The sequence below is a fragment of the Erythrolamprus reginae genome, chromosome 2 (assembly GCF_031021105.1).
Source record: "Erythrolamprus reginae isolate rEryReg1 chromosome 2, rEryReg1.hap1, whole genome shotgun sequence".
In the NCBI taxonomy this organism is placed as follows: domain Eukaryota; kingdom Metazoa; phylum Chordata; class Lepidosauria; order Squamata; family Dipsadidae; genus Erythrolamprus; species Erythrolamprus reginae.
Genome location: NC_091951.1, coordinates 61,216,231 through 61,227,275, shown reverse-complemented (window position 1 = coordinate 61,227,275; position 11,045 = coordinate 61,216,231).

Genomic DNA, 11,045 nt, shown 5'->3' with positions numbered 1-11,045 from the left:
TTGCCAGCCGAAGAGCCCATTTTTGCGCTGCTGGGATTGCCCTGAGGCTCCCCTCCTTGGAAAACCCCACCTCCGGACCTCTGTGCTTTTGCAATGCTGCAATTTCACTGAGGCTCCCCTCGCTGGGAAACCCCACCTCTGGACTTCCGTTGCCAGTGAAGCACCCATTTTTGCACTGCTGGGATTCCCCTGCTGGGATTCCCCTGCAGGATCACAAAAACATGGAAGTCCGGAAGTGGGGTTTCCCATGGAGAGGAGCCTCAGGGGAATCCCAGCAGTGCAAAAATGGGTGCTTCGCTGGCAACGGAAGTTCGGAGGCGGAGCATCCCAGTGGCGGCGGTGGGTTTGTAAGGTGAAAATAGTTTGTAAGAAGAGGCAAAAAAATCTTAAACCCCGGCTTTGTATCTCAAAAAGTTTGTATGATGAGGCGTTTGTAAGACGAGGTATCACTGTATATTCCTTGTCCTTCTTTTAAAAAAATTGATATGACTCAGCCAACTACAGACATGTTCACTATTGTGTTCAAAATCTTTCAAAACTAAATAGCCCCTCACTAGTGCATGATAATTTATGCCATTCAGCAGTTCCTAATCTAGCAAGAAGGCTCAAATTGCCAATATCAATTACGGCCGTAACAGACTTTTTATAGCAATTACCCCTTCAATGGGTATTTCAAATATTGCAATTTTTAAAACCATTAAATTAAAGGAATCCATTCAAAGCCAAGTTTCTGCTCTTCATAATTTGATTATTTCTAATATTTTCACAAGATGAAGTTTGTTCACATGCCTAACAAAATTGTTGTTTTATGTTCCTTTGCAATTACCACCAGAGAGCAACCTTGCAAGCTGTTTGAATAGCTGTGGTGTAGAACTGAAAAGAAATGCTATAGATTTTTTTTAACATTTAAGCATTTAAATCAACAGTAATTGTAATTTATTAATCAATCCTATTAGCAACCCCAAAACTGTATTGCACTAGCTTTTGAACTTGGTTTTTACTGGCAGCAATAACCAAAAGCTCAGAAGACAAGTTCAGGATCCAAAAAATCTTGACAGATTTGAACAATGGACCCTATCAAGAACATGACGTTTAATTACTAATGTGGATAAATGCAAGGTTTTACGCTTAGGCAGGAAAAATCAAAGTACAAATATAGATTAGGCAAACAAGTACAGATTACGTGAAACCTGGCTCCAAAACAGTAACTGTGAGAGGGACTTTGTATTCCTAGTGGATGATCACTTAAACATGAGCCAGCAATGTGCAGCAGCAACAGCTAAAAAAGTTAATACAATCCTTGGTTGTATAAACAGAGGCATAGAATCAAAATCACACAAAGTATTATTACTGCTTTATAAAGCTTTATGAAGGCCACACCTGGAATGCTGCATTCAGTTTTGGTCACCACATTACAAAAAGGATGTTGAGACTTTGGAACAAGTGCAAAGAAGAGCAACTAAGATGATTAAGGGCCTGGAGACTACAACAAATGAAGAATGGTTGTAGGATTTGAGTTTTATTTATTTATTTATTGTTAGAGTTGAAAGGGACCATGAAGGCCATCGAGTTCAACCCCCTGCCCAAGCAGGAACCCTATAGTACACCAGTCAAGTGGCAGTTCAATCTTCTCTTTAAAATGTCCAGAGTGTTGGAGTTCACAACATCTGCTGGTAGGTTGTTCCATTGGTTGATCTCTCTGACCGTCAGGAAGTTCCTCCTTATCTGCATGTTGAATCTCTCCTTGGTCAGCTTCCAGCCGTTGTTCCTCGTCCGGCCCTCTGGTTCCCTGAAGAATAAAGTGATCCCCTCCTCTCTGTGACTTCCCCTCGTATACTTGTAGACTGCTATCATGTCCGCTTTGGCCCTCCTTTTCTCTAGGCTATCCATGCCCAGTTCCCTCAGTCTCTCTTCGTAAGTCTTGGTTTCCAATCCCTTAATCATCTTGGTTGCTCTTTTCTGCACCTTCTCCAGAGTTTCAATGTCTCTTTTGAAGTGTGGTGGCCAGAACTGAATACAGTACTCCAGGTGTGGTCGGACCAGGGTGGAGTAGAGTGGTATTAATACTTCCCTGGTCTTGGAGTGTTCCCCTGTTGATGCAGCTTAGGATTGTGTTGGCTTTTTTAGCTGCTGCTGCACATTGTTGGCTCATGTTTAGTTGATTGTCCACCAAGACTCCGAGGTCTCTTTCGCAGTCACTACTGCTAAGAGGGGTTTGACCCAGAAATGATAATGGATAAACTATTTTTTTTAAACAATGCAAGAGATGCATGTAGTACATCAACCTCACTATCCCACTGGTACCAGGACATGAAAGCTGCAAAACTATTCTCAAAAACATTATAGAAGGTTAGCTAGATCATATGTCCATCAGGTTAGCTCCCACTATTTTAATTCTGAGTTTCAAAATATCCAAGAAGACAAAACACTCTATTCAGATATGACATTTATGTCATTTGTTATCACAACATGAGTTATGACCATTAATGTAAGTGGTTTTTAATAGAAGGAATGCTGAATTTATGTAAATCAGCATTGTGAAAAGTTATTGGTTGTCAAGTATATTGAAGTTCATAATTCAGTGGCAACATGATTTCTAATATCAAGGAATAAAATTGGTCCAGGGCTTCAGACTGGGTAAACTTTCAGATGTCCTCCAGTACAGCCTTAATATATTGTGCTAATTTAATTTTCTTTGTTTTCATAAATGGCAACGTCCAAAAACATTGGAAGAAAGGTTTGATGAAAACAAAAAAATAGATATAATAAGGTCATAATGGGAAAGCTATGGTCACTGTCACTTGAGATACATGTTGATATTGATTTTGCACTTAAGTAGAGTTACTTGGAAATAAGGGCCACTTCATATTGCTTTTAAATACAGTTTACTGTAAAACAGTAACTCTGTTTTTATGTCTGGGTCAACGCTTATCTTCAAGTGCACTTGTTGCAAAGAAAGAATTTTCTGTGGTACATACAAGTTGAAATCCAGAAGGCTCTTACTAACAGCTCTAAAGTAATTTGAGCCGTATTCATGATGGAGTATTCATAGAATCACTTTCTATGAGTGCACTTGACTAAGAGCTCTCACCTAAACGATTAGGGTGAAAAAAGGGAATCATTTATTTTATTATAAAATAAATTATTTATGCTGCCCATTTCGTATCCAACAAATCACGCTCTAATGAGTTCATGCCCTATAAATTAGTTCTAAATTTGGCTGAAATCAACAAACTTCCAATTATAGACACCATCCAATATGCTGCTACGGTAATAGCAACCTACATAGAAACCAGAGGCAAGTTTCACAGGTTACAGTTTGCCAATAAATCTAGGAATTGCTCTTATATATTTGTAGGATAGCCCTCTTATATCTCTTGTCTATCAGCTGTTAATGAACAGTTCCCATAATTCTTAACTCACACAACTAATTGCCATGACAACTGGAAACCGTGAAAGTTGTAAACCATGCCCCTCAAAAGAGATGGCTTGATCTTCCATGTTGTTTGTGAAATACTATGAAAAGCAATAAATCACGAATGAAAATTGCATCACGTACAGAAGCTAGGTTTAGTTCAGAAACCTACATTATAGAAGTTTTGATCTTTGTAAAATTGACTTCTATTAAACTGATACGAAAATCGATGTGTTTAAGAAGTAGAAATGCAAGGGTTTAGGGCAGTGATGGCCAACCTATGGCATGGGTGCCACTAGTGGCACGTGGAACCATATCTGCTGACATGCAAGCCGTTGCCCTAGCTTAGCTCCAACACGCATGTGTGTACCGGCCAGCTGATTCTTGGCTCACACAGAGGCTCTGGGAGGCGTTTTTGGCTTCCGGAGATCCTCCAGGGATGTGGGGAGGTATTTTTATCCTCCCCCAGGTCCAGGGAAGCCTTTGGAGCCTGGGAAGGGCAAAACACAACCCTACTGGGCCCACCAGAAGTTGGGAAGCAGGCCATTTCCAGCCTCCAGAAGGCCTCTAGGGTGTGGGGGGAGTTGTTTTCACCTCCCCAGGCTTTGAATTATGGGTGTAGGCACCCACACATGCGCGATAGTGCATGCCCATGCTCTTTCGGCACCCAAGAAAAAAAGGTTCGCCATCACTGGTTTAGGGGTTTTGAGGAACAAAATAATAATTTAAGGGGGCGGGTTTCTCCTTTGCTAAGCTGAGTGCAGGTGTGGCCAGTAAATGACGCATCTGGCCCATGGGGTGCCGGTTTGACAGACCTGGTGTAGGAAAACTCATCCTATTTGTTCTCAAGTTTTTCTTTTAATAATTGCAAGAGGTCACTGAAAGAAAGCTATTGAGCATCTATCAGTCCTTTAAATATGCTTCTCCCAAAATTGTCTTCTTTGTCATAGTTATTAGCAGCTAAGCCAATGCAGCATTGAATCCCTTTGCCCAAAACCTTTTAAGCAAATATGCACAGCAAAGTGGAATAACAAATCCTTTAGAATGTAAAATGTTTAATTTTTTTTCTCTCTTCTGCTGTAATAGAGCTTCTATTTGACTTGCTGTTTTCTTTTTAGAGAGTTTTTAAATGCAGACAGTACCACATACAGTTTTGAAATGCAGACAGCACTACATATTTGTACCCTCTTAAGAGAAATTCCTGACACTTGCTTGATTCAAATAACTCCTTTTTCAACTTTGTGCAATGATCACTTTATACAGCAGGTTCAATAAAACAGGCCACATTCATAAAAAGTAAACATAAATGTATATCGGTGTTACAGTTCTGAAAAGCTTTTTAGTTGAACATTCGCAAGAATAAAAAATGTCACTCCTTACAAATTGAAGTCTGCTATCTATGTGTGATGGCTTCTTATTTTACTGATCATCCCATTTCTTATAGATTAAGAACAGGCAGATAAGTAGGCGTCAAATGCAAGTAAAAGGAGAATTAGCATGGCCAGGTTGCCCTGGGAATAATCATAATCTCCCTCTTCCTGCTTGTTATACCTCTAGCTGCATAGCTAGAGGTATAACAAGCAGGAAGAGGGAGATTATGATCCCGCTATATAGAATGCTGGTGAGACCACATTTGGAATACTGTGTTCAGTTCTGGAGACCTCACCTACAAAAAGATATTGACAAAATTGAACGGGTCCAAAGACGGGCTACAAGAATGGTGGAAGGTCTTAAGCATAAAACGTATCAGGAAAGACTTAATGAACTCAATCTGTATAGTCTGGAGGACAGAAGGAAAAGGGGGGACATGATCAAAACATTTAAATATATTAAAGGGTTAAATAAGGTCCAGGAGGGAAGTGTTTTTAATAGGAAAGTGAACACAAGAACAAGGGGACACAATCTGAAGTTAGTTGGGGGAAAGATCAAAAGCAACATGAGAAAATATTATTTTACTGAAAGAGTAGTAGATCCTTGGAACAAACTTCCAGCAGACGTGGTAGATAAATCCACAGTAACTGAATGTAAACATGCCTGGGATAAACATATATCCATCCTAAGATAAAATACAGAAAATAGTATAAGGGCAGACTAGATGGACCATGAGGTCTTTTTCTGCCGTCAGACTTCTATGTTTCTATGTTTCTATAAGAAGCCAATAATTCCGATCTGTCAAGATGATGAATGAAACCTATTTAACAAAATTTACAAAATTTCATCTAAAATGGTTGGTGGGAGTTGATTAGGGTTTTTGTTTTGCTTTTTTTTTTTGGCCTTCCAGCTTATTCTTCATATACATAAGCTGTTTTACTGCCCATTATGTCATTTGTAACTCTTTAACATATGGACTCCAAGGTTTTTAAGAAGACAAACCAGAAGAAAAAGAATAGAATGATATTTTTTGTCCCTAATAGACAACCTTCTTTGTGTTAAAGAAGTAAAGCCAATGCAGAGCAAAGTTGCAAGAAGCAAAAGAAACATTTCTAGTAAAATGGATATAGAGAATAAAAACAATGATCTATATATACCCAAATATGTCAATTTCCCCTTCCTTACATTTCCACAGAACAAGACAATTATCCCAAACCATTCCTTTTTCTTCAAACACATTTAAAGTATAGCTTATTAAATCTCAAACTTCCATCTGTTCTTAATAATACTAACTAAATGTGAGCAATTTTGTCATTTTGAAGAGAAGAAAATTGATTCCCTGTTAGCTTTCCATTGCTACTTCACCAGCTGTTAAAGGCACAGATAGACTCTTCACTTTTTTAGTGATCTCATTAATTCTCTTTGCACTATAGTTAAAATACCTCAGCAAGCCATTGCTACCAGCTGGGCTTTTCAATGTCCTTGCTTACAATTATTTTTACATGTGATGACAATAATAATGCATCTGTCCATGCTTCCTGTTAAGAGTAGAACCTGACAAAAAAAGTATTCTATGGACAATACACCAAGCAAATGGGCCATCTGCTATTGTGGCAGCAATTTTCTGGGTCATGGGCCCACATATGGTAATCTTGTCCAATTTTTTAAAATGAGCGTTTACACATGCTTCTCAGGTAGTTCTTAGTTAAGTGTGACTACAGTGTTACTCTCTAAAAACCTGGATGACTCCAACAGAAGAAATAGCTCAGGACTGAACTGAGGAATTCTGGCTGCTCACTGAGCTTAGTTTTTGGTGGCAGGTGTAGTTGATATCAGATGTTGCCTTGACTGGGTAATAAAATAGATTTGCAGGCAAGCTCAGGTAGCAGCAAGGATTCTGTAATGTGGATGATTATTAAATGGATATAGAAAATTTTCTTTACTATCAATTTGTGGTTCAGATTTTGCAGTCCCGATCTCAACAACATATAGTTGAGGAATATCTCACTTTTGATATATTCATTCCTAGATGTTGCGTCTTGAGAATTATTTAAGTCCCAGAGAAAGTTATGTGTATGCATGGAAAATAAAGGCATTTCTTATCCCTTTCTTGCCTGCCAAAATGTTTTTTATTGCCAGGTCTTTCACACCCCAATTGATTGTGTCTGCTTATTTTGGCTGTGTCATTCTCCCTCCCTCCCCCCCATGGCTCAAGGTTATCAATCAATGGTTGACAGTTACTTCTGTGAATGTATTATCCCACTCTGTAATCACAAGTATATTGCAACAATCAATTACATCCACAGTGGGCAAAAGCTATTGGAACATGCAATTTTAACACTATCAGTGGGCAAAAAAAAAAGGGAGGGGAACAAGAGCTAGAAAAGGACTTCAGTCTTAATGGGACACATTACTAAATAAAACATATGTCATCAAGTTCATTACATATATTTCTAGTCCATCCTTCAACAAAAATTCAATCTAGAGAAAATAAAGATTTCCTGGAATTACAAATGGCCATAAATATTTTTTTAAAGTTACAAGATTTCAAAAGTTTAACAACCTGGATATACATTTTGTTAAAAATATATTTTTTTAACAGAGAAGTTCAGATATCTAATTCTGAATAGATGTTCCTAATCTTCCTCTGACAAAGTGAAACTGATTGTCGGGAGCTCCAGAAGGATCTCTCAAAATTGAGTGAGTGGGCAACAAAGTGACAAATGCATGTTAACCTAAACAAGTGCAAAGTTATGCACATTGGGGCAAAGAACCCCAATTATACCTACCAACTGATGGGGACCAAACTTTCTGAGTCAACCTAATAAAGGGATCTTTGGGTTTTGGTGGGCAGCTCAATGAAGATGTCAACCCAGTGCGCAGCAGCAGATTCATGGATGCCATGTGTATTGGTGGTTATTGAAAAGGATGTCCATATGCCACCTCTATGTTGCTTGAGGCAGGCAGGATTCCCTTGAGTACCATTTGTTGGGGGTCAGGGGAAAGGGAGGGTCTTGCCTTCTCTTTCTGCTCAAGATCCCATAGACAATTGGTGGGCCACTATGTGACACAGAATGCTGGACTCGATGGGCTTTGGCCTGATTCAGCATGCTCTTCTTATGTTCTTATGTTCTAAGTTGCCCCTGCTTTATGGAACTCCCTCCCATCAACTCTCAGGGTTGGGGCCAACCCTGATAGTCATTCTTAACACCTTACAAACCTAGCGATGTTTCAGTGCTGGGATGCTAAATGCATTAAGGATCCTCTTTCCTTGCTGTGTTGCTAACTAGCCAAGTATCTAACATGAACAATCGGTGCTATCTAACAAAATAAAATTCAGTGGTGAAAAAAGTAAGGTTCTACATTTAGACAATGAAAACAAAATGCACAGGTACAGTATGTGTGTTACATTGCTCAACAGTAGTAACTGTGAGAGGGATCTTGGATTCCTAGTGGACAACCATGTAAATATGAGCCAGCAGTGTGCAGCAGCTGACAAAAAAGTGGGTGGGTGGGTGGGTGGGTGGGTGGGTGGGTGGGTGGGTAGGTAGGTAGGTAGGTAGGTAGGTAGGTAGGTAGATAGATAGATAGATAGATAGATAGATAGATAGATAGATAGATAGATAGATAGATAGATAGATAGAGTAGATAGATAGTGTAGATAGACAGAAAGACAGACAGAGGAGAGAGAGAGAAAGAATTGTAAGCTAAGATGGGGGACTGTAGAAATTGAATAAATAAATACATTTTGTTTCAATGGATACTGCCAAGGAATCAGTTCCAGGGTGACTAAGAACAAGGATCCCCTGTGAAAAGGATCTTTAACCCTTTCGTTGCATGGAGATTCATAGTGAAAAGAATGTGCTCTCCTACCCCATGAAACTTAAAAGAATTCTCTTACTTTAAAGCATTAGAAATATTAGAGGAAAGGCAGAGGAGACTTAGCTTCAAATGTCAAAAGTTTCCTCTGCCTTCCATAGAAATGCATAGAAAGTCGACCCAATTTTTCTTCCTTGTTTTAAATCACAAAACATATCCACTGGTTTACATTTTGAGGATCCTGGATGCTCTCTGAGCTTGGTTGTTATTGTTTTTTTGCAGACATTTCCTTACATTGGTGATTGGCTAATGAACCATCTACAAGAGAATAACCAAGCTCAGGGAATACCAGGAATCTCTTATTTCAACCCTGAGTTACAAATATTCTCCTTTATTGGTCTGCATCTTCTCTATCTTTCTCCTCCTCAGCAATTGCACTAAGACCATGAATTAATAATGTGTTATGATCACATTCAAATTAAAATACAAAGCAGCATGCCAGTGTCACAACTGGCAATCTTCTACAATTATCTTAACAATAGGTTCCCACCTGCCAATTTTGCTGAGCTTGTTAAAGGGTCAGCATTTTTCCAACCTTTTTACTGAAGGTGTTAAAATTGTACTCTGCTATACATTTCTAAATTACTACCAGATAAGAAGCAGCCCTGGGCAAGATATGATCATTTCTCCATTAATGACTTGTAGCATTTTCATAGTATTACCCAGATATCATTTAAGTGATATAAACTCTGTCCTCTCATTAGTCTGGTTTTCCCTACAATGGTTGGAGGACTCAAAAGGATGCTGTAGGTTATAGTGGAGAAATTACTATTTCCCAACCTTTGCTCTTCACTAACAGTGCAACCTTCCCCGAAGGAGCCAAGGCCAGCAAACGCAAGCTTCCTTTATAGTGTTTGAAAAAAATATATTATGGAAAAGGTTGGCTGCATTCTGAATTACACTGCTACATATAATGTTAATGGTTTGCTATTTTCCAGGACATCCTTCTAGGCTGTACAGAGATCCTAGAGAGATGAAGATGGTAGGAAGCTATAGTATTGCTGGTTACAAACCCCATTTCCCCACAACTAAAAAGTAATAATAATCATCCAAGAGAGATGACAACAAAGATATTTGATGATTGGCATTAACCCCTCTGGAGCTACAAGCTCCAATTTTGGCTTACTATATTTATTATTTATTTATTATTTAGATTTGTATGCCGCCCCTCTCCGCAGACTTAATAGAGGCTTGCTTTTCATGGACTTATACAAGGATTGAATTTGTATATAGAGAGAAGTACCAAGGCCATTTTACAAAGGGACAAGGAGATAACTGTCCCAGTATTACACAGATACAGCCGTATCCACAGTACAGGTGGATGCTGAATGGCTCCTCCCATAGGGAATAAAAGAAGAGCGAAAGGGGATGGGAGTTTGCAGAGGACAATTAGTTTGCTTAATTGGATCATGACTCTCAGATACTTTCTGGAAGGTTTTGAAGATATTGGTCTGGTAGCTCTCCAAGCCAAATAAGGTCTGCGACTGTAAATTTACCCTTGAAAGATTTTGCTGGATGTGAATGAGAAGAATTCACAGTAACTTAATAAAAAGGGTTTTTTGTTAGGACAAGAGTCTGTTTCGTGGTTTGTGGAATCCTAGGTCAGAAAATATGTGCTGGAAGTGGCAGGCAGAGCTATTTCTCTTAGCACACAAGCCACCACCCATTACTCTTCCAGGTTCCAGCATGCCAGCCAGCTGGTCTTCACACATGTGGGAGCACCAGAAACCAGAAGAGTAACCACCCAGTTCATAGAAACATAGAAGATTGACGGCAAAAAAAGACCTCATGGTCCATCTAGTCTACTATTTCCTGTATTTTATCTTAGGATGGATATATGTTTATTCCAGGGATGTTTAAATTCAGTTACTGTGGATTTACCAACCACGTCTGCTGGAAGTTTGTTCCATCTACTACTCTTTCAGTAAAATGATATTTTCTCATGTTGCTTCTGATCTTTCCCCCAACTAATCTCAGATTGTGTCCCCTTGTTCTTGTGTTCACTTTCCTATTAAAAACACTTCCCTCCTGAACCTTACTTAACCCTTTAACATATTTAAATGTTTTGATCATATCCCCCCTTTCTCTTCTGTCCTCCAGACTATACAGATTGAGTTCATTAAATCTTTCCTGATAAGATTTATTCATTTATTTGTTTGTTTGTTTGTTTGTTTGTTTGTTTGTTTGTTTGTTTATTTATTTGACTTCTATGCCGCCCAATCCCAAAGGACTCAGGGCGGCATACAACAACAATACAAATACAATATAAATGAATACAAAACGATAGAAAGAAGTCAAACATTATCTAAGACTAAAACATTATCTAAAACTAAAACCCCATTATAAAAAGGACAGTCACAATCATATACGTGCACACCAT